Genomic DNA, 24,422 nt, shown 5'->3' on the forward strand with positions numbered 1-24,422 from the left:
ATTTTATGTTATTCTGCCAATATTCTAGGGGTATTTACAAAGCAATTTTGGAGCCAGTACAAACTTTTTTTTAAACCTCTTCCTTGTCAGTGTCCTTTTGGCATTTGGAATACTTTCATGTAGTTTGGAATATTTTTAATTAGTTAAGTATACTTTGCTAATGTAATCTGCATTTTGCAAAACCTTATTTCAGTATGTTTACCTATGTAGCATCTAAGTATATGTTGGTCTGGATTAGTTTTTCTGTGACCTTGGCAAATTGTTTACTCTTTTGTATTTTTTTTTCTTATTCAACAGATGCATTTTGTAGGAATATTTCAAGGATGAATGTTTTCAAATAATTTTGAAATTACCAAGCACCACATACAGTAAGTAATATATATTTTTATCATTCTACTAAGTTGAGTTCATGCTAAACCTATTTGACAGATGGTCATAAAAGAACATAATTCTATTTACAGTTTTTGATATTTGTGTATATTGACCAAAATATATACAAAAGAGAAAAAGGTGATGAGCTAGTTGATAGTGTTAATTAAGTTGTTTTATTTCAAGATTTCTAATCCTTAATTTTATTCTTAAATCATTCATGCAAAACATTTCTCCCTTTTCTCTAAGTAAGATTTTTTTTACTCTTAATTGTAGGTTAAATAGACTGAAGGAAAGATTACTGATATTAGCCAGTGTTGATAAGGAAATTTTTAAAAAGGAGTATTGAATTAGTGCGTGTTAAGATTTACTACATGTTAGGCAATTTATATAAATATTGCCTTTAATCCTCCCCCAAATATTTTAAAATCTTTATTTTTATTTCCATTTTTAAATGAGAAAAATTAGACCCCCAGAATTTTAATAGTTTGCTCAAAGCCTTTTCAGTGTTGTGGTGAATTTAGGCTTTGAACAAAACATTTTACAAGATGCTACCCCCAACCAGTAACTTAGGTTGATTTTAGTGGCTTCCATGTAAGTGTTCAATACATTCTGATCATTCCTTTTGATTTCAACTCTGCTTAAGTATTCTCCTTACAATGTTGGAGTTTTTTCCCTTTGTTTTGTCACTTATGTCACTGTTCCATGTCAGTGAGGCTTCTCAGTTCTTGACTTGGGCTCATTTGAACTAGGGAATAAGTAAAAATGTAGATGCCTGAAAGAAAGTTTATGAACCACCTGAATTATCTTTGATAAAAAAAATTAGTTATTAAAATTCCAAAGCTCTTTAAGGATCTTCTTTCATTCATTGAAAAACACACAGGTCAGTGTTACCATGTTATGTTAGAGATGGAAGAGAATGGAGAATCTGAGTCTAGCCTTTATCCGTCTAACTGCCTTCTTTGATGAATAGCGATGATCTAGAGGACAATCCTACAGTAGAATTTTGTAGAAATGATAATGAGAGTACTAATGTTTGTACATTGTCTCCCAATATAACAACTCCAAAAATAAATGGACAGCAGTAGTGGCTTAAGAATCTAGACTGCATTCAGAACACCTGGCTTTAAATCCTGGATTTATCACTTACTAGGTATACAACTTGGAACAAATTACTTAATGTCTTTTCAAAATGGATATAAGAGTAAGAGCTATCTTATTTATGATAAGTTAATATGTTTCAGATACATAATAAGTGCTCAATAAACGTAAGTAGTTCTTCATTTGGAATTGATACTTCAAGGGAAGTGTGTTTGTTAGTTAAGCATCATAATTTCATCATCATGCTATGTAAAGTACTGGAAAACAGGGACTCAGTGAGGACAGTTAATTGACATGTTCAAAAAAATCCTGAATTTCGGTCTTCTTTGAAAACAGAACAAAATACTTTTAGAAATTGCCTTTACTTCTTTAGTGAAAATCAAACCATTTAATCAACCCGTGTGTGTATATACAGTATATAAAACCAAAATACATATGTATCTTATTGTGTGTTGATTGCAGACCTAGGCTAAAAATGTGAGTTTTTGAGCTTTTTGGAGAGAAGAGGGTGGGCAGTTGTGAAGTGCTGACCTTGATGGAGACAGAAATAGTTTATAAAAAATAAAAGAAATAGTTGTCAAATAATTTAAGTGAACAATCGTCCAGTGCTCTGTTAAGGAATTCCTAGAAATTCAAGGTTCATGGGGCAAGAAAACATTCATTAAGTTTTGATTTTTTACAGCGCATTTTATATTCAACATCTCAGTTATTTCTCAGCATGAGGCAGATATGTTTTTCATATCAGGAAGACGTATAGAAGAAAATTTGAATCTGTCATTCATAGGAACGAAGCCCGAGGCAATTTAGTTCTAAAGCGTCTTTATGCTGTTAATCTAGGTGTTAAGTCAGAGATTCTGTGGCTGCTCTGCCTGTATTTTATTTGTATGAAAACATTCTCAGCCCTCACACCATATATAAGAAACTTTTAGTAATGATTATTTGATGATTTATTTTCAAAGAAAAGAATTACACAATTGCCTAATAAGTATCAATGTGACTACGGAACAATTTGAAATTAATTGTCTTGAAAATTGTATCTTTTTTCTTACTTTTTTTGCTCCTATACTTCTCTTGGCTTTGAACATGAAGGATTTATAAAACTGTCTACTAAATTTTTTCAGATTTAGTCTCTGAAAGTTAAAGCCAGTGAATTTGTTTAGTAATTTTATTCCATTTAGTTCAGTTAAATTTGAAAGATCCTGTGCTAATGCAAGTAGGAGGGAGGAAGAAAAATACTCTCAAGGAATGTCCGTGTTCAATTTGAGGAAATAGGATAGGCCAGATATATATAAATAGGATGATATAGGAAGTTTATCATGAAAATTGTGTAAACTAATCATATTAAGAAAACTAATATTAAAGTAATTTGAGAACTAAAGAAGGTATAAAAGTGTAAAGAAAAAACCCCCAGAAAAACAGAGATGAAGAGGGAGATCTCATTCTCAACTGCATTGGTCCAAGATTTTATCATGGAGATTGCATTTGGACTGTATCTTGTTGCAGGTGGAAAAAGTTAACAGAACAGTCAAGAAAAAATGGTCTAGGAAAGTAAGAAGTGAAGAGGCCACATCAAAGAATGGCAAATTGATTAGTTCCCCCAAAGAATAATTTTTTTAGGTTAAACTATAAACATACTCGTGGAAATAAGGCTGAAGGCACCTTGTGGAAAGTACTGGTAAATATTCAAGAAATTTAAACTTAATTGGTAGATAATTAAAAAGAAAGATAGCATATTTTGTTAGGGTTAATCCTGTTATCAAAAACTTTCTCTTTTGAATATTAGCCTAGCAATATCGTCAGAATGGATTGCAGTTGGAAGACTTGTAGGCAGCATCAGTTTTTAGATGGCTGTGGCAATTTGGGATGTGAAATTTGGAAGGAAGGAAATTCAAGGCATATTCAAAGATTTGCTACCTACTAGCCTTCTTTTAAATGCTAATGACCTTCATCCCTATTTGGTACAAGAGGAAACTAAAATGCATTCCTTAAGCAAATTGTCCCCAGGTCACTTATGTACAGCACCTAAATCCCAGAGTCTACATCTGAGTCCAATGAGTTGACTCTCCTGTAGTTGGTCACTCCACTGCTCCTGCAGTCTGCAGTTGGCCACTATGCCATCATTCTTCTAAGAAATAATTGAGGTCTGCAGATTGACTAAATTGGAAAATGATGCTGTTATTACTCAGATTTTTTCTGAGTTTGTCCCTTCATTAAATAGGTCTTTGGATAGAGAAAAAAAAATCTTCTGACCTTTAAGGAGAGATATTCCTTGTAGTCAGTGATGAATCTCATGTATATATTCACTTGTGTGCTGGGCAACAGGCAGAGGGTAATTTATGATATTATTCAGTTATAAATTAGAATAGTAAATATGTCACCTTAATGTGATTTGTCTTCCTTCTCTTGCAGAGCTTAAAATGAAACAAGGCAGAGTGCTAAATAAAAGATTTAATATCTTGGGTCATGAAAGGCTAGTATTTTAGACTTAGTTTACCTATCATACTGAGCAATAATTTTGACAATGGAAGAGAATAACACCCAGCTTAGGGAGCATCTCTATTTTTCTGTTTTGGAAAAGTTGTACATTGTACTGTATAAGAGCATGGGCTCCAGAACCATTATGCTTCATTTGGTTCAGATGCTAATGGAAGCCTCCTTAGCTATGTGTGTGCGTAAATTGTTTGCCCCAGGCTCTTCACCTGTAAATGTATTACGTCTTCTGAATATTGCAAAGGTTCAGTGAGATAAAGCTATTTACACACAGTAATTTTGCAATATTAGTTATGTTCATTAAACTTTTATCTCATGTTAACAGTTGTTAATTTGTCAACTTTAATTACAGAATTATTGTTTAAGCTTTGTTTTTTTCCTTTTTGTGGTATTGGGGGTTTGAACTCAGGGCCTTGTGTTTGCAGTGCAGATGCTCTACCACTTGAACCACTCTACTGGCCCTCCATTTAAGCTTTTTGTTTTGAATTTTTATGCCTTAAATGCACAGCACAATTTTATAAGCAAAGACTCATGTAATCATCAAGAAGATCAAGAAATGGAACATTTTTGCATCCCATCTTTTCCTTTTTTTCCCCAGACATTATCTCCTCTCCATCATTTTCCCAACAGATAACATTATTAAGACTTTAATGGTAAATATTTCCTTGATTTTTATAATCATTTTAATATTTTATGCTATGTTTCTTACTACAAAATTTTAATTTAGCATGATTTTAAAATTTGTATGCCAAATAGTCATGTTATGTGTATTCCTTGGTGTGTGGAATGGAAAGAAAACTCATAGTGTCTGTGAGTCCCCATTGTTTATCCTTACTGATGTTTAGTAAGTCCATCCTATTTTTATTTTCCTTTATTGTGCCAGGTAGGGGTACATTGTGGCATTTGCAAAAGTTCTTACAATGTATTGACTATATCATACTCGAATTCACTCCCTCTACTGCTCTGCTTTATCTCTTGTCATTTCTGGAATAGTTTCAACAGGTGTTTACATACACGTGTACCATTTTTGCACTGTATTCTTCATTCTTTTACCCCCTTTCCTCTCCACCTACCCCCTCTCATTGGTGCCAGCTCCCTCCCATCCCCATCGTGCCCCCCCTAGGACCTGTTCCCTGATTTTGTAGAAAAAAAAGATTAAAAAAGAAAAACATGATGCTTTTGCTTGTTTGAGATAAAGATAGCTGCACAGGGAGTTTCCTTGTGATATTTCCATGCATACTGTATTGCAACCTCAATTGGTTCATCTTCTCTAATCCTCTTCACTCCATTCTAGTCCCTTTCCCTTGGTGCCCCCGGCCAGTTTAACATTTCTGTATTCATTCCTGTACAGAAAGCACATCATCCACTTTCAAGTTCTTAGTTTCCTTCTATTTTTAGCTATTCTGGTGGCAGTTTGCTTTGCATCACCTTTTTGAGTAATGTGTACCATTTTTGTATTTACGTACATGTGTACATAGTTTTTGCACTGTGTTCTTCACCCTCCTACCCTCTTCCCCCTTCACCTACTCCCTCCCACTGGTGCCAGCATCCACCCCCACTTCGCCCTGCAGGACCTGTTCCTGATTTTGAACTCTGGATCTTGTATGTGCTAGGCAGGTGCTCTCCACTTGAGCCATGCTTCCAACTCTTTTCTGCTTTACTCATTTTTCTGATATGGTCTCATGCTTTTTGCTAGAGACTGTCTCAGACCATTATCTTTCTACTTATGACCTACTGCATATCTGGGATTAGAGGGGTGCACTGCCATGCCTGGCTTAAATGTCTTTATGAGGCTTTTTGACAAAGAAAAATTTCTTATACATTTTGGTTAGTTTCTGCAGTTTAATATTGATATATGCAATGTATATTTGAAAACTTCATTTTCTTTTTACTCCTTGTATAGTGACCTTGGTTATAGCAGATTGTTAAGTCACTTACTAATTCTGCTTTTTTCAGCAGATTCTTTTGTATTTTCTATAAAAGGACCCAGGATGTCTATGAATAATGATATAGTTATTTAATATTCTATTCCTTTCTTTCTTTTACATGTCTTACTGACTTGTTTACAATGTCCAAAACAATGATGAGAGTGGAAAGAGTGTACATTCTAATTTCCAAACCAAAAGGAATACTTTTGCCATTTTTCTATTAACAATCATGCTTATTTTGTTTTTTTTAAATAACAGATTGAGAAATTTATTTTTATTCTGATTTTAAATCATGAATCGGTTTTCTTTTCTTTCTTTCTTTTTTTTTTTTTTTTTGAGACAGGGTCTTGCTATGTTGCATAGACTAGTTTTGAACTCCTGGGCTTAAGTGATCCTCCTGAGTAACTGGGACAACACACATGTGTCACTGCACCCAGCTTAGGTTTTAAATTTTTATTAAGTGCTCCTGTTGAGATATCAAATGACTCTTTGACTTAGTTAATCTGTTGATTCGTGTTGTTTGATGTTTCTTCCCCACAGGCTTCATGTAGGACTTGGGGTGATAAGGATTTTCCTCACTGTTGGTTCTCTGACCCTTCCAGTGCTCTTCCACGCTTGCGTAACAGACAAGGCCCCTTTTTATAGTCTTGAGTCTTCCCTAGTGGTAGAGTGCTACGGCTCATCACAGTGCTCGCCTTGATTACATTTCTCTGTTCTTTATGGTAGACAAGGACTGTGCATTTGGGAACTATGTGAGTGGCTCTGACAGCATTACCGCCCATTCCTCTCATAGCATCTAACCTCCTCCTCAGATCTGTAGGACTCTCTGGTAGGACAGGGTTACTTGATCTTCCTCTACTGTTAGTAAATTTCTGCTTCAGATCAGTGTAGGATTCTTAGCACAATAGTTATCTGCCCCTCTCTAGCAAGAGACTCTGATCTGTGGCCTTTTTTCTAACACCTATTTCTCTTATTTTCTGTCAAATGTGACAGAGTTTATTTTTTATGTCCTGCCATCCTTTGATATCTACTACATCTCTTTGCCTTATGAGCCCAGGTCTCTGGATAAAGGAAATCTGATATTATGATTATGGCTCTGAAATTATAGTTCCTAGGTCATTAAGATTCTAGTCTTTTTGGTTTATGATAGTAGCACTTTATGCAATGTCAAATTAAAGAATAGGTAATATGTAGATTCCAATTTGAGTTCTCAGTTTCCTGAGTTGCCAAATCAAGTACATGGTAAGTAGACCTTTACCATCTAACTGATTGTTGCACCATTTTAGCCATATGACTTAATCTTGTAAGATTTTCTAGTAGCTGAAGATGAGTATACTAGAGCCTGGCCATCACTTTCATTTATGTTTTACACAGCAAGAATTTTTAAAAAAGATGACAGTCATGCAAACAGTTGACTTAGCCACTCTCAAATTCTCTGTAAACTCCACCCAATATTTTCTACCTTGTAATCATTACACTTAGTTGCAAATGAAGCTGTTTTGTGTAGTGTTTCAGCTGCATATACAACTGCTCTGTTGTATACCTAGTAGGAATGAGTGGAAGATAAGCTCTTAGCAGTTTCCATCACAATGAGAATGCAAGAATTTCATTTAGGGTACCTGATTTCTGAGGCAGGGTGTTCTGTAGCATTATACAAAACTGGGTTCTCATCTCATTTAGGAAATTACTATCTATACAACCTTGAGCAAGGTTCTTATTTGATTTTACTTTCTAGATGTAAAAGAGAATAATAACTATCTTGAAATGTTTTGGTGCGAATTGAGTATGAAAATATATGCAAAGGGTCTACCACTAGGAAATGGTCAATAAATAGTATGTTTTATTTTAGTTATCTTTTATTAACAGATTCAGTGAAGAGAATATAGATTCTAGTGATATACTGATTGATAGAGTACAAAGACAATTAACCTTGTGTCTGTCTCTTGGGTAGAGTTTTATCTTTTAGATGGGATTGGCAGGTTCAATTTCTATTCTTTAATATATCACTTTTATACTTTGAACCATTCTGAAGTATTGCTCAAAATTTAGGTTTATGATAGTACCATTTTATGCAATGTCAATCTAAAGAATAAATAATATCTAACAGAATCCAGTTTGAGTTCTACCAAGAGTAAGTTATAAAACTTTGAAAGGAATCATATTCCCCTGGACCTCAATTTCCTGAGCTGTCAAATTAACTACATGGTGAACTGAGCTTTGCCATCTAACTGATAGCTTTATAGTACTTCAATTTTGTGCATATTTTTTCGCTAGTCAGATTATTTTGACAAAAGAGATATCCTATAGGCAAATAATTTCAAAAATATTTGTTTACTGAAATCAAAGTTTAATTTTTATAGGAACTGGCTTTGTTGAGAAATTTTACTAGTTCTGGAATAACAGTAGAATTAGTTGAATAATATAATTTTTATATATTAGAAAATTGGCTTAAAATTTTGGTTGTGAAGATTGCTGGAAAAAACAAAGGGTTTAATTTTAGGTAAGTTACTTAAGTTCTCTGAGTTATTGATTATAAATTCATAACAGGGGCAGTATATGAAAGTCATAATGAGGACCAAATAAAATAAAAACTTAAAAGATCTGCCGAAGGTCAATGCTAAGCTCTGTAGAAGATCCAATGGTAAGGGGCAAAAATGCCCTCACATTCTGATATGAAGATTATATGGTAAAGTTTAAAAATTAAAATAGAATTAAATTAAGCTATCAAGGAAGTGTGTTTAAAAGTTTATGTTAGATTTTTCTAATCTATTTATTTGTTTACATTATGCCAGAGGAAGTTGAGGCAAGTGGAGATCAAGTGTATCCCACAGAGGCCAGACCAACAAGGATATACCTAGAATTTTGTGCATGGAATGTTTCACTAAGTTTCCAGATGTAATCTTTCTCCACATCTGCAGCATTCTGCTTGCCATCTAGTGGGACTGAAACAAATGGCAAATCATCTGCTGTGTGTGGTTATTAGTGCTGTCTGCTCTCTTGAATTTGCCCATTTGAACTGACAGTTAAGGCTCCCTTTCTGTAAATAGCAAGGTCTTAGTAAAAGCCTGGTTGCCATATGGCAAAATACTGTTTTTAAACTGATTAAATGCAACAGAAATTCCTAGGTTTTAAGAAGATGTTCTGTTCTGTGATAAAGCATTAGGATTATTTTTGTTCAAAAACTAACATATATGAAGCTTTTATAGCCCTTGTTGTGTATGTTTATATATTTATTAATATTGCCAAAACCCTTTTAAACTCTTGAATTGAAGCATAACATATATACATTAAAGTGTCCAATATTAAAGTACACTAATATCAAGTATACAGATTGATGGATTTTTATTTTCCTGTGTTACTGTTGTTTAGATCAAGATTCAGAACATGTCAAACCAAGATACTCTGTTTACATCTTTTTCCTGTCAGTAACCTTTGGATTTTTAATGTCTTTTAAAATTTGTCTTTTATGATAATGAACTTTTAAAAAGGTAAGAAATATGTTGAAGTGCAATTTCAATCTTTAAAAATTTTCTGACAGTACTGATAAATCATGACAAAACCCCAAAATATTTAAACAATATTAAAAAGCTTAGTGGGCCGTAATAATAACATTACAAGTAATAAATTTAATTATATCTATTGAAATGAAACAGAATTGCAAGGGAAACCCTCGTGAAATTCTATCCAAATCTCCTACCTGCAAGCCAGAAAATAGAGTTACCACACAGGCTGCTGACTATTCTAGCCATCATGTTGCCAGGCAACCCGTATCAGAGACACCTAGTTGAGCAGCCAAAGGGTCAAACTAGGAGGTATGTTGGTAACCGAAGGGTTACCAACAGTGGGAGGAGGAAGAAAGAAGAGAAAGAATAAAGACAGTGCCATTTAATCAGTTGTCAATGATAATCATAACCACAAACAATTCTTTTATTAATATGCTGCTGTCTTAGAGCATGATTATTGGGGTTTCTACTCAGTTCACTGTTTTCTTCCTTTGCTGTATCTACATTTCTGAGAGCAAAGGTTTAGCAAGATGCATCAATACTCATTTTTAAGAGAAAGGACTTTCCAAATCATTTTCATCATACTCAGAACATGTTAAATAAGAGTTCTTTGAGATTTTAATCACATAGTACCATGTTTGATTCATTCATGTTTGTTTGTTTATTGAAGTTCTGGGGAGCAATCCCAGGGGCTTGAATATACTGTGGAAGTACTCCACCACTCAGCTACATCCTCAGCACAATTTAGTCATATTTAAAAGAATTCGATTTTTAAAGTGATACACTTTGTTCAAAAAACTTGAAAATACAAAATAAAATGTATACCACCTGGAATCAACTTCTTTGTTAGAAGGTATAAAATAATAGAAATGGAATTGTGCCTAAGTCCTCCTGGGCTCCTGACCTTAGAGATGGTACTTGCCAAGCAACCAGATATGGATTTGGAAGGACAATCTCAACTTAGACCTCTACTCTGAGAAGGAAGTTTTATGTGCTTTTCATCTTCCATTCTCCAGAGTTTTATATCAACCACTTTCTACTTTCCTAGGCTGTAATCTCACCACCACTCTTCTTTCTTCCTTCTTTACAGAGGATGTACAGAGAAAATGAGCATCTGTTAATTTACCAGTATCCAGAAATCCTTTCATTCTTCCCTTCCAGTGTTTCCTCTTCCTTATGAGTCACTGCCCTCATGTATACCCTGAATCTTACTCTTGTATGTGTTCTGGGAGTCCTAACTCAAATGAGTATTTTTTTTCCTTTCTGCATGTTCAACCTCCCGATTCCTACTTATGGTGTTAAACATGTCAAGAAGTAATACACATGTGTACATATAACATCCTTTTATTCCAGGTCCTCTTTTAGCTATACCATAACTCTTATTTCTATTCACAGCTAAATGTTTCTAAGATTTATGTATATAATCCCTTTTCACATCCATTCAAATCTCAACACACAGAGACTTTCCTTTGTCTGCTTGTCTGAAACTGTGCTTTCTAAGGTCACAAAATTAGTCCTATGACTTCACATAGAAAATATTTTTTTGCTGCTTTTGCACAATTTTGTACCATTGATCTATCCCTCTATTTAAAAGTCCTTCTATTGGAAGGACTGCACTGCTTTTTCTCTTCCTTTGATGGTGCTTGCTCAGTCTCATTTATGGGCTTTTCTTTCTTACAAATTGGTATTTTGTAAGATTGTTTGTGGCAATCACTTTTCTTCTACACTAACACTCGCACTGAACATAATTTATAAATTTCCATGACTTCAATTCACATCAGTTTGATGACTCCTTCATATTTACCTCCCTTGAAATTTAATCTCTTTACTCACCTGCCTCTGGGCAATTCTGCTTGGACACCCCATAGGTGCTTCAGAATCAACAAGTCTACCTGTGAATTTGTAAATACCACTATTTTGCCTATTACAAGCCTAAGTTTAAAAACATAGCACTGATATATATGGAACAAAGTAAAAATAACAAATTAGTGTTCTTAACAATGATGTTGGCTTCAGAAAATTTAATCTTGTACCAGCCTTTGACTTTATCTAGAACTGCTAAATTATGACTCTGTGGGGTGAGATGTCCCAAGCATCTAGTTTGGGCTAGGATTGGGAGCAGATCAGGCACTTGGAAATTATTTGCCAAATAAATAGATTAAACAGCATACTCTTTAAGTGACTTTTAAATATTTTTCTCTTCCCAAGTTGTATAAAAAATATTTTTATTATCATAATATTTGTCACAGTAATCATAACATGTACTGACAATTTACAGTGCACCAGTTCCTCTGCTTCTCACTTAATATGTGTAATCTTTACCATAAAATTATAAGTACATATAGCTTTTATTGTCATTTTATAAATATGGGAACAACTGGATTTAAGCAGAAAAATTAACTTCTTCATTATCTCCAAATAAATGGATGGGTGAGGGTGGAGCTAGAGTCAAAGTCTGTTTAATAATCTTAGTTATGTTATCTGAATATTGCTATTTTTAAGAAAAAAGTACTTTATATTTCTGGCTTTTTGATATGAACACTCATAATTCTGGGGATTTGGCTGTTACTTAGCCTCTTTCAGGTAAGACTATGGGCATTATCTTTCTTAGGTGTTATAAATTACCATTTAACTTTGAGTTAAATGAAGAAAGGATTTAGAGTATGCCTTATGGTTTTCATCAGAGAAATTAAATTTCGGTATAATGGCAAGTGGAGATTATAGAGGAATATTGGGATGGTCCTCAAGAAATATGATGTTGCTCTATACAAGATGAAGAAAATACAGGCAACTTGGAAAAATAATGGGAGGAACAACTGACACATGAAGAAACAGCAAGTATATCTTGCAGAGCCAATTGCAAACTGACATGAAAAATCCAAGTTAGGTGATTTTTATAATTAAAGAAAGAGAGACTGTGGAGAGGAAATGAGATGAATGAAATAGAAATGTAAGAAATATGATAGGAACATAATTTAAATATACTCAAAGAGAAATATAATTTAAAAATAGGAGAGCAGTAGAATAATCAGAAATTAAAATGGCATACAGAGAAAAATCCCATGCATTGGTTAATAGGCTTCATTGATTCAGATTGCTGTCATTGTACACATCTTTGCCAGAAATGTGAAGCAAAAAGAAAAATAAAAAGTTGATTGCTATTCTGCCGAGGTGGAGCTGAATGGATGTGGAAAATCAGAGGATTTTATACTGATTATGTGTTTTTTTGCAGGAGGGAAATCATACCAGCATTTTCTCTCTCAGTTTGAACACTGTTTCATTCCACAGAAATTAACAGATAAGAGATCTTAGAATGGAGCACACCTACTGATTTGTTCTGATGTCAATCAGTGGTTAGAATGTATTTACTCTGCTTATCAGAATCAAAACAAAATATCATAATCATTCAGCCACATAAATAATGGAGCTGTTCCTTGGACTAAACAGATGCTATTGATCTTGAAGCTTTCTGACTTTACTGCTTAAGCTACAAAACTGTTAAACCTTTGCAGAAAATTTATGAAATGTTTGCTTTTAAAATTTGGAACTTGACTCAAAAGTAAGCTGCAATAAGAAAAACTATAAATAACTCATTGCTTCTCACTGCTATAGCATCAATTATGAATATCTTATTTCTAGAATAGAGCCCTAACAATTGAGGTAAATTTAGGTGGAATGATAATCACTCCTCTCTCCTCCCTCATTGTGCAAACCCATTCCAACCAGCCTACCACCATGTTCCCTATAGCTAACTTGTAGTGAATAATACTGAATGAAAAATTATCAGAAATTGCTTTAATTGCAATGATTGGCCCATAGTGATAATTGGGAATGCATCCTTTAGAAACTCAGGGATGTGTTATTTAATTATATGTAATTGTAGTAAGATCATTTGGAATAACATTTTTAGATAAGAGATATACAAACAGACCACAGGCAAGATTTTTTGAGTTACCTACAACATCTTTCTATTTGTCTCTGAATGAAAACAAACACCAGCTTGCTTACTTTTAACAGGGAGGAGGTTTTTTTTTTTGCTTATGGTAATTTGATTTTGGAATCTGATCTTTTTTCATTATCTCAATCATAATTTTTTTCAAATTGCAGTATGGTATTAATAGGAGGCCATGCTTTTCTGTGGTAGCAATTATTAATGGAATTTTAATCTAAATCACATAAAAGGGAAAAATTTGGGGCTTGAATATATATGTTTTTAACATATTAAAATTTCGTTACACAAGTGGAATATAAAATTGATTCATGTTGTCTTTTTTTCTGGAATACCAGTTGGGTTTGAGTGGCAGATGAGCTTGTAATAGTAAGAGAATTAAGTAATTAATTACTCTTCAATGATCAGCTTCAATGACCACTTTTGAACACTGGTCCTGATAAACTTAAGGCAGTATTTAACTGCAACAATGGTCACATTTACAACCATGAATAATAATGACCCTGGATGAGATTCTATATTGGAAAGCCAGCCATTTTCTTTAAAGGAATGTGGTTTTAATAGAACTTGACAAGGGGGGCAAACTTTCATTTGTTTAGAGCATATAGGTTCTATGACAACGGAGACTAGGAAAAGATAGAAATGTGGAAACAGAACGCTTAAATCAGGCCTTATTTTTATGAGAGATTTGCCTTTCTCTTCTGTCCCATTTGTACTGTTTTGTGAGTAATTGTAAGTTTTAGGCTTTATCATAATTCCAATTTATTAGTAGTTTTCTTATTTACTTTAAAATGAAACATTTATTTCCCAATCATTTAGATAATGTATATGATTTATGGATAATTAATAAATGAAACAAAAATATCAAAATTAGTGGAAGGATAATCGTCATCCTCACACCTATTTTTCTAGTACTTTTTGTATAAGTAAGTTTTTAAAAGTTGCAATCATGAGACATAAGCATATGGATATCTTGGTTTATGTAAGTTTATATTATCATATAAACATGCTTATATGATATGAAAAGTTTTGTTTTCTAATGCTGCATAATATGTTACCAATTAGCTATGTGTTTATTTGGACTATTTTGAAAAACTGGTGTGGTCATAATATCTCTGAACTTAAAGCCTTGTCTCTAATATAGAATTTGTTTATTTGTTATTTATTTTGCAGTACTGGGGCTTGAACTCAGGCCTTTCACCTTCAGCCACTCCACCAGCCCTATTTTTTGTGATGGGTTTTTCAAAATAGGGTCTTTTGAACTATTTTCTGACCTGGCTTTGAACTGGGTTCCTTTTGATCTCTGCCTCTAATTTAGCTAGTATTACAGGCATGAGCCATTGGTGCCTGGCTGGAATTTTTCAAAGACAGTTTTCAGTAGAAAATTGCTAGTTCAAAATGGGTAATTTCTTTAAAAATAGATAAAAATCCTATTTATTTTTAATAAACTTCATTTCTTTCCCAATTTTTTTTTACCAGTTTACATTTCTTTCAAAGGAACAAAAGGATACATTTTATACCACCTTTGCTAAAGTATAATTTTATTTAAAACATTTAATTTGAATTTACAATTCTTTACTTAGCATAATTTCTAATTAAATTAACTAGTAACTTTCCTAGGTGATAGGAAAAATATGGCCAGTTTTAATGGGCTGCCTTTGTGTGCTTGTACACATAACAGTAGTCTTTGCTAAACTATGAAAGGAGAGCTTTGGAGAGGGTGAATTCTAGTATGATATTTTGGATACATTGTAAGAACTTTTGTAAATGCCACAATGTACCCCACCCAGCACAACAATAAAAAAAAGCATTGTGTTTTCTTTGTCTCATGTATTTTGGGGAATTTTATTTATATTACAGAATTTCTGTGTTTTCTTTTTTTTCTCTTTTGTGGTACTGGGATTGAACTCAAAGCCTCACACATACTGGGCAAGTGCTTAGTCAGTTAGTGAGCCAGGTCTTCCTCAGCCCTTTTGTTTTGAGATAGAGTCTCACTGACTTTGCCCTGGCTGCCCTAGAGCTCATGATCATCCTGCCACTGTCTCCAAAACAGCTGAGATTGCAAACTTGTACCAATATGCCTGCCTTGAATTTTGGTGTTTTCTAATATTGCATTATTCAGTCTATTATTTTGGATTGCTCTGTATTGATTAACAAGTTACAGTCTTTAGCAATTTTATGACAAGTTTACTTTGATAATATGAATATAAATTTTGATTCCTCAAGGGATATAGTACCTTTACTTAGCTATTAATTAATTGGAGACTAATTATTCTGATTATTTAGTTCTTTATTTACTTATTTACATCTTCCCTCTAATTGCCTGTCTTTTAAGGCACTTAAATTTTGATTAAACGCTTCATAAGGAAGTTTGCAAGAAATAAAACACTGAAACTGAAAATCAAATTAATAAGTAAGTATATAATCCTTAATGAGTTTTTTATTTGGGCTGCATGAAATTCTGTATTTTACCCACTGGTAGTTTTATAAGTAGTTTTTTTCCCCCAAAGGTATGCATTTCTCCTATGGATTTTATTTGACTAAAATATCAGTATTAAAACTTGTAAACAGGAAAATAAAATTTTGTTTATAACTTTAATATACATCTAAAGTAATTTGTTGCAGTCACTCTGTGCCCTCTTCTTGTACTGCTAGGGATCCTTTAGTGCTCCAGAGTTATGGGCTTTTCTTTGACTTTTTTTTTTTGGAGGGAAACTGGGTTTGAACTCAGGGCTTTGTGCTTGCAAAGCAGGCACTCTACCACTTGAGCTACACTTCCAGTCCATTTTGCTCTGGTTATTTTGGGAATGGGATCCCGTAAATTATTTGTCTCGGCTGGCCTGGAACCAAGATCCTCCCAATCTCAGCCTCCCAAGTTGTTAAGATTATGGGCATGATCTACCATCATCAGGGTTCTTTTTCTTTTTGTCAAATTAATTGCAAAACAGAGCAGTAAGAGTGACTCTGATATAATTTTAAAGATAATTTAAGTCATTCCTCATTACTTATTACAAATAGATGTCCCTGTTTTGGAGAGAAAGCCTAGTCAAGAAATAGACACATTACCCTACAAATTTCAAAGAAAGAACACTTGCAGTATACTCCTCACATCTTTTGTCATGAAGAATTCAAAAACCTTAAGGCCAAATAGAAAGCTGAGGTTAAGATTTTCTAGTGGCTTGACATCTCAGTGGAAACATTTATTTTCTTTTTAATCATGAGATTTATGGCAGAAGATGGCTAGCTAGCTGATATGTGTCTATTGGGAACTGTCTAAATGCTCTAGTGTTGTCCTAAATCTCTAGGTTTTATATCTAGTTGGACATTTTGGATTTCTACTTTTCCCTCTTGGTGACTATTAATGAACAAGCATAACCCATTGGTGCCAAGTTATAAAATGAATGCTGAACAGTCATTAAATACCTAAAATAAATGCCTTATGAATAATTTTCAGGTTAATAAGTATAAATTTCAAACAACTCAATTTTCATATCTTTTTGAGTGTCATATATTGCTTTTTACAAGCTTCCTTTATGTGGACTTAATTTCATTATCATTTAATGATAATCTATTGCTTATAAAGTTCCATTATCATATGTGTGGGTCTTTGACAGTAGTAATATCTTTATAGAATGGATATCCAGTGTACAAACATGGCTGGGAAGACTAATGTGTAACAAACTGCTCTGACAAATGACATCTGCCTTATAAACATTCTTTATTAAGCTACTCTTCTTTTACTCACTCTGTAGCAAATTATTTTTTGTTGTTGTATTATCTTAACATTAATAATTATGTGATAAAAATATCCATTAAAAAGAGTTCCCCATCTTAGATTCATTCCAAATGTTTCATTTGTTTCCTTTCTTATCCCTAGTCAAGTGCTCTTGTCTATATCCCCCAATGAACCCTAAGCCAGAAGACAGGAGTTGTGTTTTTTTTTTTTTTTACTTGAGTGTTAGTGCTTTGCATAGTGGTAACACCTGTATGGACACTCGAATTTATCTATAGGATAAAGAAATATTTTTTTCCATAATTAAGCTACTAGTTATATTCTAAAATCAATATATTTTTACATTAAAAGTTCAAACCTGTCAGAAGTCAGTAAATCACTTTTGTTTCTCAGAGGTTACTAAGGTTAGCCAGTGTATCTTTCTAGAAATTTTCTATAGATATAAAAATGCATAAATAAAAGTACATATACAACCTTCCTGATTTTTTTGTGTATGATAGTCTTAGGTCTGTGAGGGGCCTTGAATTTGATTTTCGCCTACTTAAATGCCCCTGACTTAGCTTGTTATTTTCATGGATAATAACAAAATAGACTCCTAGGTCAGAGCAAACAACATTTTTACTCATCACACAGCATCCAGGTTGTATACCAACATATTTGTATCAGTTCCACTTACCTCCTATATCCAATGGAGGCTATGTGAACAGTCCCAATGGATGTCCATTATGTGGTGGGTTGCATTATAGGAAAAACAAAACAAATTAAACCAACAATCTTGGGGACTTACTATTTCATAGCAAGCAGTAAAAGACTGCTGTTTGTCTTGCAGTATATATTTTATCTCATTCTTCAAGGTTTCTCACTACCAACACAACTCTTAAAAATAGCCTGGTTAAAAAGTATTTGGGACTGTACATTCTTGGTACAACCATCAAGAAATGTAGAAGTTGGAGAGAGAGAGAGTATTTTCCAGTGAATCCACCCTTTTGTCCTCCATCCAACTTGGCATCTGGTGAATTTTCATATGAGATATATGTGAGTAAATTATTCAATTTGTAACCTTGATTAATCTGAAAGAAGCTAGGTAAAATCCATTCATTGTTTTCCATTCAAGATTTATTTAAAGCAAATATGAACATAATGTCAAGCAGCAGAATTAGGTCAACAAGCAGTATTGACTTCAACTATGTTCTAGATGGGGCCACTGTAATCCTCAAGGGTTATCAGTAGGTCTAATTTTAAATAGCCAAGATGTATTTCAAGGCCCATCTATTATCCAGCAGGGGGAGTTCAGACTAATCTGCTGATCTTTTGTTATTATCGCAATAGGTGATCAAGAACCCCAATTCCCAATGGAGAGATTGGTCATGATTCATTGTGCCTGACAAACAAACACATAGTCCAAAGGAGCACAAGTCTCTCTACATCAGAATTTATTATAAAACTTGATTTGTATGATCATAACATTGGTTTGGTTAAGCATGTGCCATTTACCAATGTTGCTTCACTCAGGCAAGCTATGTAATTGTTTTTCTGGGCTCTGATGATGGAGATAGATGACACAGAAAGCATTAATTAATCTCCCTCACTGCTTCACCATACCCATTTGGCATACAAGGCTTCTTTCCCAGATATCAGTGGCAATGAATTTCTGTGTGTCTTATATCAGTAAATAAAACTTATTTTCTTTCAGTTATCTATTGTTCTGACACATACCTTTCACATAGAAGGGTAAGGTGACAATAGGCAAGCTATTGCATTGCACATTTAAAATGACTGAATTGTATGATGATGTGAATCAAATCTCAATAAAGCTCTTTTTTTTCTTAAAAGAATCTAAGGCAGTATTTCAAGATGATGATGGTGGTTTGGTGTATAGTGATTATGGTGGTATTGGTGAGAAGTGGGTAAATCTGAAAGTAGAGCCAACAGAATTTGCTGCAAGATCTAAGCAGAATGTATATGAAATCAGTTTCCACAAAGGAGTACAAGGTGTTTTGGGCCAAAATGTATCATATGCTCCTCAGGAGTTATGTAATATAATAATTGAGAGTTGACCATTGGATTTCATCATGACCATATTAATCAATGTTGCCATGTAGTGGCAGAGGCTAAATCCTATTGGGTTTAAAAGAGAATGGGAGGATAGGAATATGCATAGTGGTTATGCATCATTCTTAGCATTAAAGGTGGACAGATGAATGTAGTGGTAGTTGAAGAGGGATGTGGGGTCAAACTAGTTTATTTTAAGATGGTTATTAATATAACACCTTTGTCTCTTAATAACAATGATTTATTATAGAGAATAAAAACGGATGCAGAAGAGAAAAATGCATGAGTAACATCCTTGCAAATGTGAGAGCAGAAGGCATTACGCTCTTTGAAAGGGCAGTTAATCCATTAGATGTGCTTGAAGATTTGAAGGTGACAGAAATAGAAATATACAAGTTGGTGTATTCAATCTGGAAATATGCAACATTCCCTGATAATGCAAAGCATAGTAAAGAGCCATTAATAAGAAAAAAATAAAACAAACAAAGAAAAAAAGAAAAGAAAAGAAAACAAATAAAAACCCAACAACATAGAGATGGCAGTAGGATGAAGGCAGATGGAATTGATTTGTGTGTGAAGTGTTGCAGGATTATTTTGAGTCACTGACGATCTATTGTGAGCACAAATGACATATTCTGGAAGTTTCTTTCCAGTCATGTTCACTTGGCTTACTTGTTTGTAGGTCAAGGTGAAGTAGAGAAAAGTTAGATTAAATTAGTGTATTAGATTGCTGGGGTCTTTCTTACAAAGTATTACAGACTGAGTGATTTAAATAAGAGACATTTATTCTCTCACAATTCCAAAGGCTGAGAAATTCAAAATCAAAGTGACAGTAGGATTGTTTTTATTCTTTGTGGCTTGTAGATGACTATTTTCTTGTGTCTTCCCAGGGTCTTCTTTCTCTTTCTCTCTCTCTCTCTCTCTCCCTCTCCCCGCCCCCACTCTGGTTGTGGGTGTGGGTATGTGCTAATATCTTCTTACCAAAACATGTCATATTAGATTAGGAGCTAGCCATATGATCTTAGCTTTTTAAATTACCTTTTTAAAAGCACAGTCTCCATGTACAATCACATCCTAAGATACTAGGTTAGGACTTTAACATATGAATTTTTTTGTGGTGGGGGGAGAGGAGTGGAGATAGTAAGGGCAATTCAACTCTTAATAACTAATGTTGGTGTTGTAAATTTTAAATACATTGGAGTAAAAAAAGCATATGTAAGCATTATATGAAATCCTGTTCTGATACGCAGTACTTATTAATATGAAGGTAAATAATAAAAATTAATTTAAAATGTTTGTTGATAAGTGCTGAGAAAAAAATAAGCACTGTAGGGAGATGGAAAGTGACTAAGGTGTGTGCTGTTTTATATCTATTGATAGGAAATAACAGCATGGATCGTGAATATGTCACTGGGCACAGAAACTGCATGTGTTCACTCATGCCCCAGGCAAGTTAGCAATCCACAAATCTAAGAAATAGGCAGAAAAGCGCAGTGATGGGCATGGATAACAATGGCAGAGGATGAGTTCAGAAAGGTATTAAATTATCTGGTGTAATTTCTTTAACTAATGAAATTGGTGATCAGGTAATCATATGATACCTACATAGATAGACATTTGATCTATTTTCACCCTATAAAAGGAGGTATAATTTACATAGAAGTAAAGTGCATTGATCTTGATTTCACAGTTCAATGAGTTTTGATTATTGTAAAACCCTGTGTAGCTCACACTCCTTCAGAAACTGCACCTATTAAATATTTCTGTCTTGTGATGCTTTTAATCTACAATCCCTGAAATACCAGTACATTGAACATGCATTGCTTCTGGAAGGATAGGCAGAGAATAGGAAGGATAGGCAAGTACCCACATTCTTTCTAGTAATAACAATATAACTCTTACTACTACCACTGCCACGACTGACTACAACTACTTAATGCATACTGAGTCCTTCCTGTGTGGCAGGCACTATGCTAAGAAGTTTACATGTATTCATTCACTCATATTCATCACTGGCCTTTTAAGGTAGCTACCACTGTTTTTATTTTAGGTATAAGAAAACTAAGTCATTAAACATTTAAGTAACTTCAATTAAGTCATGCAAATAGTGCATGTTGGAATCCAGTTCAAATCATGACATTTTAACTCTGCAATATATACTTTTAGAGCCTGTGTGAAGTTCCTCCTAACAGTTGAATCTGATGTTATGAATATTTGGTCTTTCCTTAGTTTAAATGAAAGTGAGTTCATTTTCTTTTTTGTTTCTATTCCACCATCTTCACACAAAATGCATTTATTTTATATTACCTTTGTTGGCTTGTCTTTAGTATATCTTTCAGTATAGCATGGTGTAGTTTTTACAGTAGATCTTTGGTCTAGGCTGTGAGTGGATTTGTGCCAGGTGTGTGTTTATTTTCAGTCTTCATTCATGCGAAGATCAGCCTTTCTTATCAATCAGACTCAGAGCTAAATCAGGGTGTTTATTTAGTGCTTACTCACTGTACTCATCAGTGTATAAAGAAACTGTGAAATTGTCTGGTCATCTGTCACAGAAGCTCCTGCAGAGTCATTTAAAACACTGAAAGTGTGATTGGTGCCTGAAACTTCTGGAAGCTCTACCAGCAATCTTACATTAGCTTCCAGGATCCTTTGGCAGCTTCAAGTATAGCCTCATGAAATAGATTGAATAAATTTGCACCCATTATGCAATTTTCTGCTAAAGAGAATACATGACTCCAGATAAAAATGTCCAATAGCAACTAAACTAGATTCCTTAGGGAAGTAATAACCTCTTAATTGAAAAAAAAAAGAAGAAAACTGAACAAACAAAATAAAAAGCAACAACAAAGATATTTTTCTTATTTTAATAACATAATTACCAAACTCCTAAACTTCATCTAGAATTTATTGTTGCACTTGGAATTCGTTTTTTGTAATGGTAAGAAAAATAGTACATATTTTGAAGTTAAAAAAATCCTGTAATACATCATAGACTATATGGCTGATGTCATTGCTCAGTCAGCAAGAAGAAAAGGCTATCTGACTAGCAAGATAGTTTTTTGTCTCTTAAAAGTTTTTCTATCTGGAGGCTGACATGTGAGGATCACTTTGTTTTTCTTTTCTGTGCTGGGGATCAAGCCTGGAGCATCATGCTTTCTAGGCAATTGCTCTATCACTGAGCTATGCCTCAGCTTGAGGATTGTGAGTTTGAGACCAATGTGGGCTACATAATGAGACCATGTCTCTGCAAATAAAACAATAAAATAATAAATTTATAAAAAGGGCAATAAAAGTGCTAAAAAGATTTTCAGTACAATCAGAAACATAGTTAACAGATGAACCTGCAGCTTGTGAAAGTTGGTCAGACTCCATAGTAGATTGGCAGCCAGGGATATTGCAGAAGTTGGATTTCCTGACTGCTTCAGAAACGGCGCAGTATTTGGAAATAAGTAGGAGCTTATTGGAATAAAAACATGATACAGATGCTGATACCCTTAAATAAACCTGGGCCACCAACTGTGTTTATGTTGGTTAGTTACCATCCATCCTGTACCATCTATCTGCTCAATCAGATTTGTTCTCATGAGAAGAGGTGTATTGCAACACAAAAATGAGAGTATTATTTTACAAGTACCAGGGGATAAAACCCTTTTGAATTTTAAAGCTGAGCCTCTTTTCCAGGTAAAGGTTATCATCAAGGTATAGGTAGAATTAAAAACTTTCAACATATAAGGAAGACTTTTATATGTAAATGAAAAAAACTTACACAGCAATGTAGCTTTATCACATGAAATAATAAACTTCTTTCAGTGCTAATGTCTTAATATGTAAATCTAACAGCCTATGAAATTAGGATAATTTGAATAATGCTCCAAGTAGCAATAAGATGCATTTTGACTTTATCATAACTAAAGTTTAAATTAAATTCTCAACAATTTCAGCTGTTAGACTCTTATTAGGTAATGACTTATCTTAGACATTTGAATATTTAACATTAAGTGATTTCAGATTTTCTATTACAATAATAATGTTCATATTTTCTTTTAAAAATGTTGATCTTTATCTTGCTTAAGCCTCACAATATTTTGCAAGGTAGATAGAGCAGGAAATGTTATCAATAAAGAAAACAAAACACAGACAGGCAGGATGCCTTCCCAAGGTCATCTTTCCATTTGATGACAGAGTCAGATGTGGGGCTGCCTAAATATTCATGCAACACTTTTTTTATTTGGGGCTCCTTGCAGGTCTGAGGAAGGCCATTCAGTAACAATCAGTGTTATATGTACTTTTCCATAGGATTTTTCCCACAGTAAATTGAATAGATGTGCTCCATATTAAGACCAAAAAAAAAAAAGAAAATTTGATATCTTAAATTATTTCCTATCTCAAATTTAGAAAAGCATGCACACAGTTAACAGAAGCTATATGTGGGAGAATCCTCCCCAGTTATCTGTTTTAGATGCTGAATTCCAATATTTGGCTATCATTTTACAGAAAAGTGAAGTGGAGATGAAGCAAATCAGATAATTAACATGCCACAAGTTGTTTTTATTTCCAAGAAAACTAGACAAACCCCAAATGTTATGTATTCTTTGAATTTGCCTGTATCTCTCCTCTTGTAAAAAAGCATAAATTTTATGCTGTTATTGAAAATAAACTCTATAGTAATTTCTTTTTGATGGTACTGGGCTTTGAAATCAGTGCCTCACACTTACAAGGCACTCTACCACTTAAGCCATGCCCCCAGCCTTTTTCAATTTAGTTTTATTTTTCAGATAGGGTCTTGCATTTTTGCCTGGGCTGGCTTTTGACTTTGACCCTCCTACCTCTGTGTTCTGCATAGCTGGGGTTATAGGCATGACCTACCTTACACCTCTTGAGTAACTGGGCTTGCACATGTGTACAACCACACTGAACCTTATGGTAATTATTTTAAACTGTCACTTTATGTGAATTTTGAGTTTGAATTTGCTTCTACTTTCAGTTGATTGTCACAGGCAACATTTCTATTGCTTTAAGTCAGCTGCTGTTAATTTAGAGCCTTTGCCTCAGCAAACTATACTTCATATATTTATTTTGAGGCATTTATGAAGTATTTCAAACATCTTTGTACTTAATACTATTCAAACCAAATACCTCTGTCAAAACAACATTACTTATTCACATTGATAAATTTATACTTCAGTTAATATTATTTTAAATGTAGCACATGATATCAGAGTATATTTTATTTAATTTATTTACCTTATCCATAGAAACTAGTTAGCCTTGTAGTTATTGCTCAGTTTAGTGTAAAT

The 24,422-nt window shown here is 33.7% G+C and overlaps 1 protein-coding gene across 2 annotated transcripts in view; it reads left to right on the forward strand.

Moving 5' to 3' along the window:
- Positions 1-24,422, forward strand: part of Galnt13 (polypeptide N-acetylgalactosaminyltransferase 13) — a 522,920-nt gene that overhangs the window by 24,530 nt on the left and 473,968 nt on the right. For both annotated transcript variants that reach the window (XM_074070810.1, XM_074070809.1), the window contains exon 2: positions 298-368. The gene's annotated coding sequence lies outside the window, so the exon portion shown is untranslated. The remainder of the gene's footprint in view (positions 1-297; positions 369-24,422) is intronic.

The sequence above is a fragment of the Castor canadensis genome, chromosome 4, assembly GCF_047511655.1.
Source record: "Castor canadensis chromosome 4, mCasCan1.hap1v2, whole genome shotgun sequence".
Classification (NCBI taxonomy): Eukaryota; Metazoa; Chordata; class Mammalia; order Rodentia; family Castoridae; genus Castor; species Castor canadensis.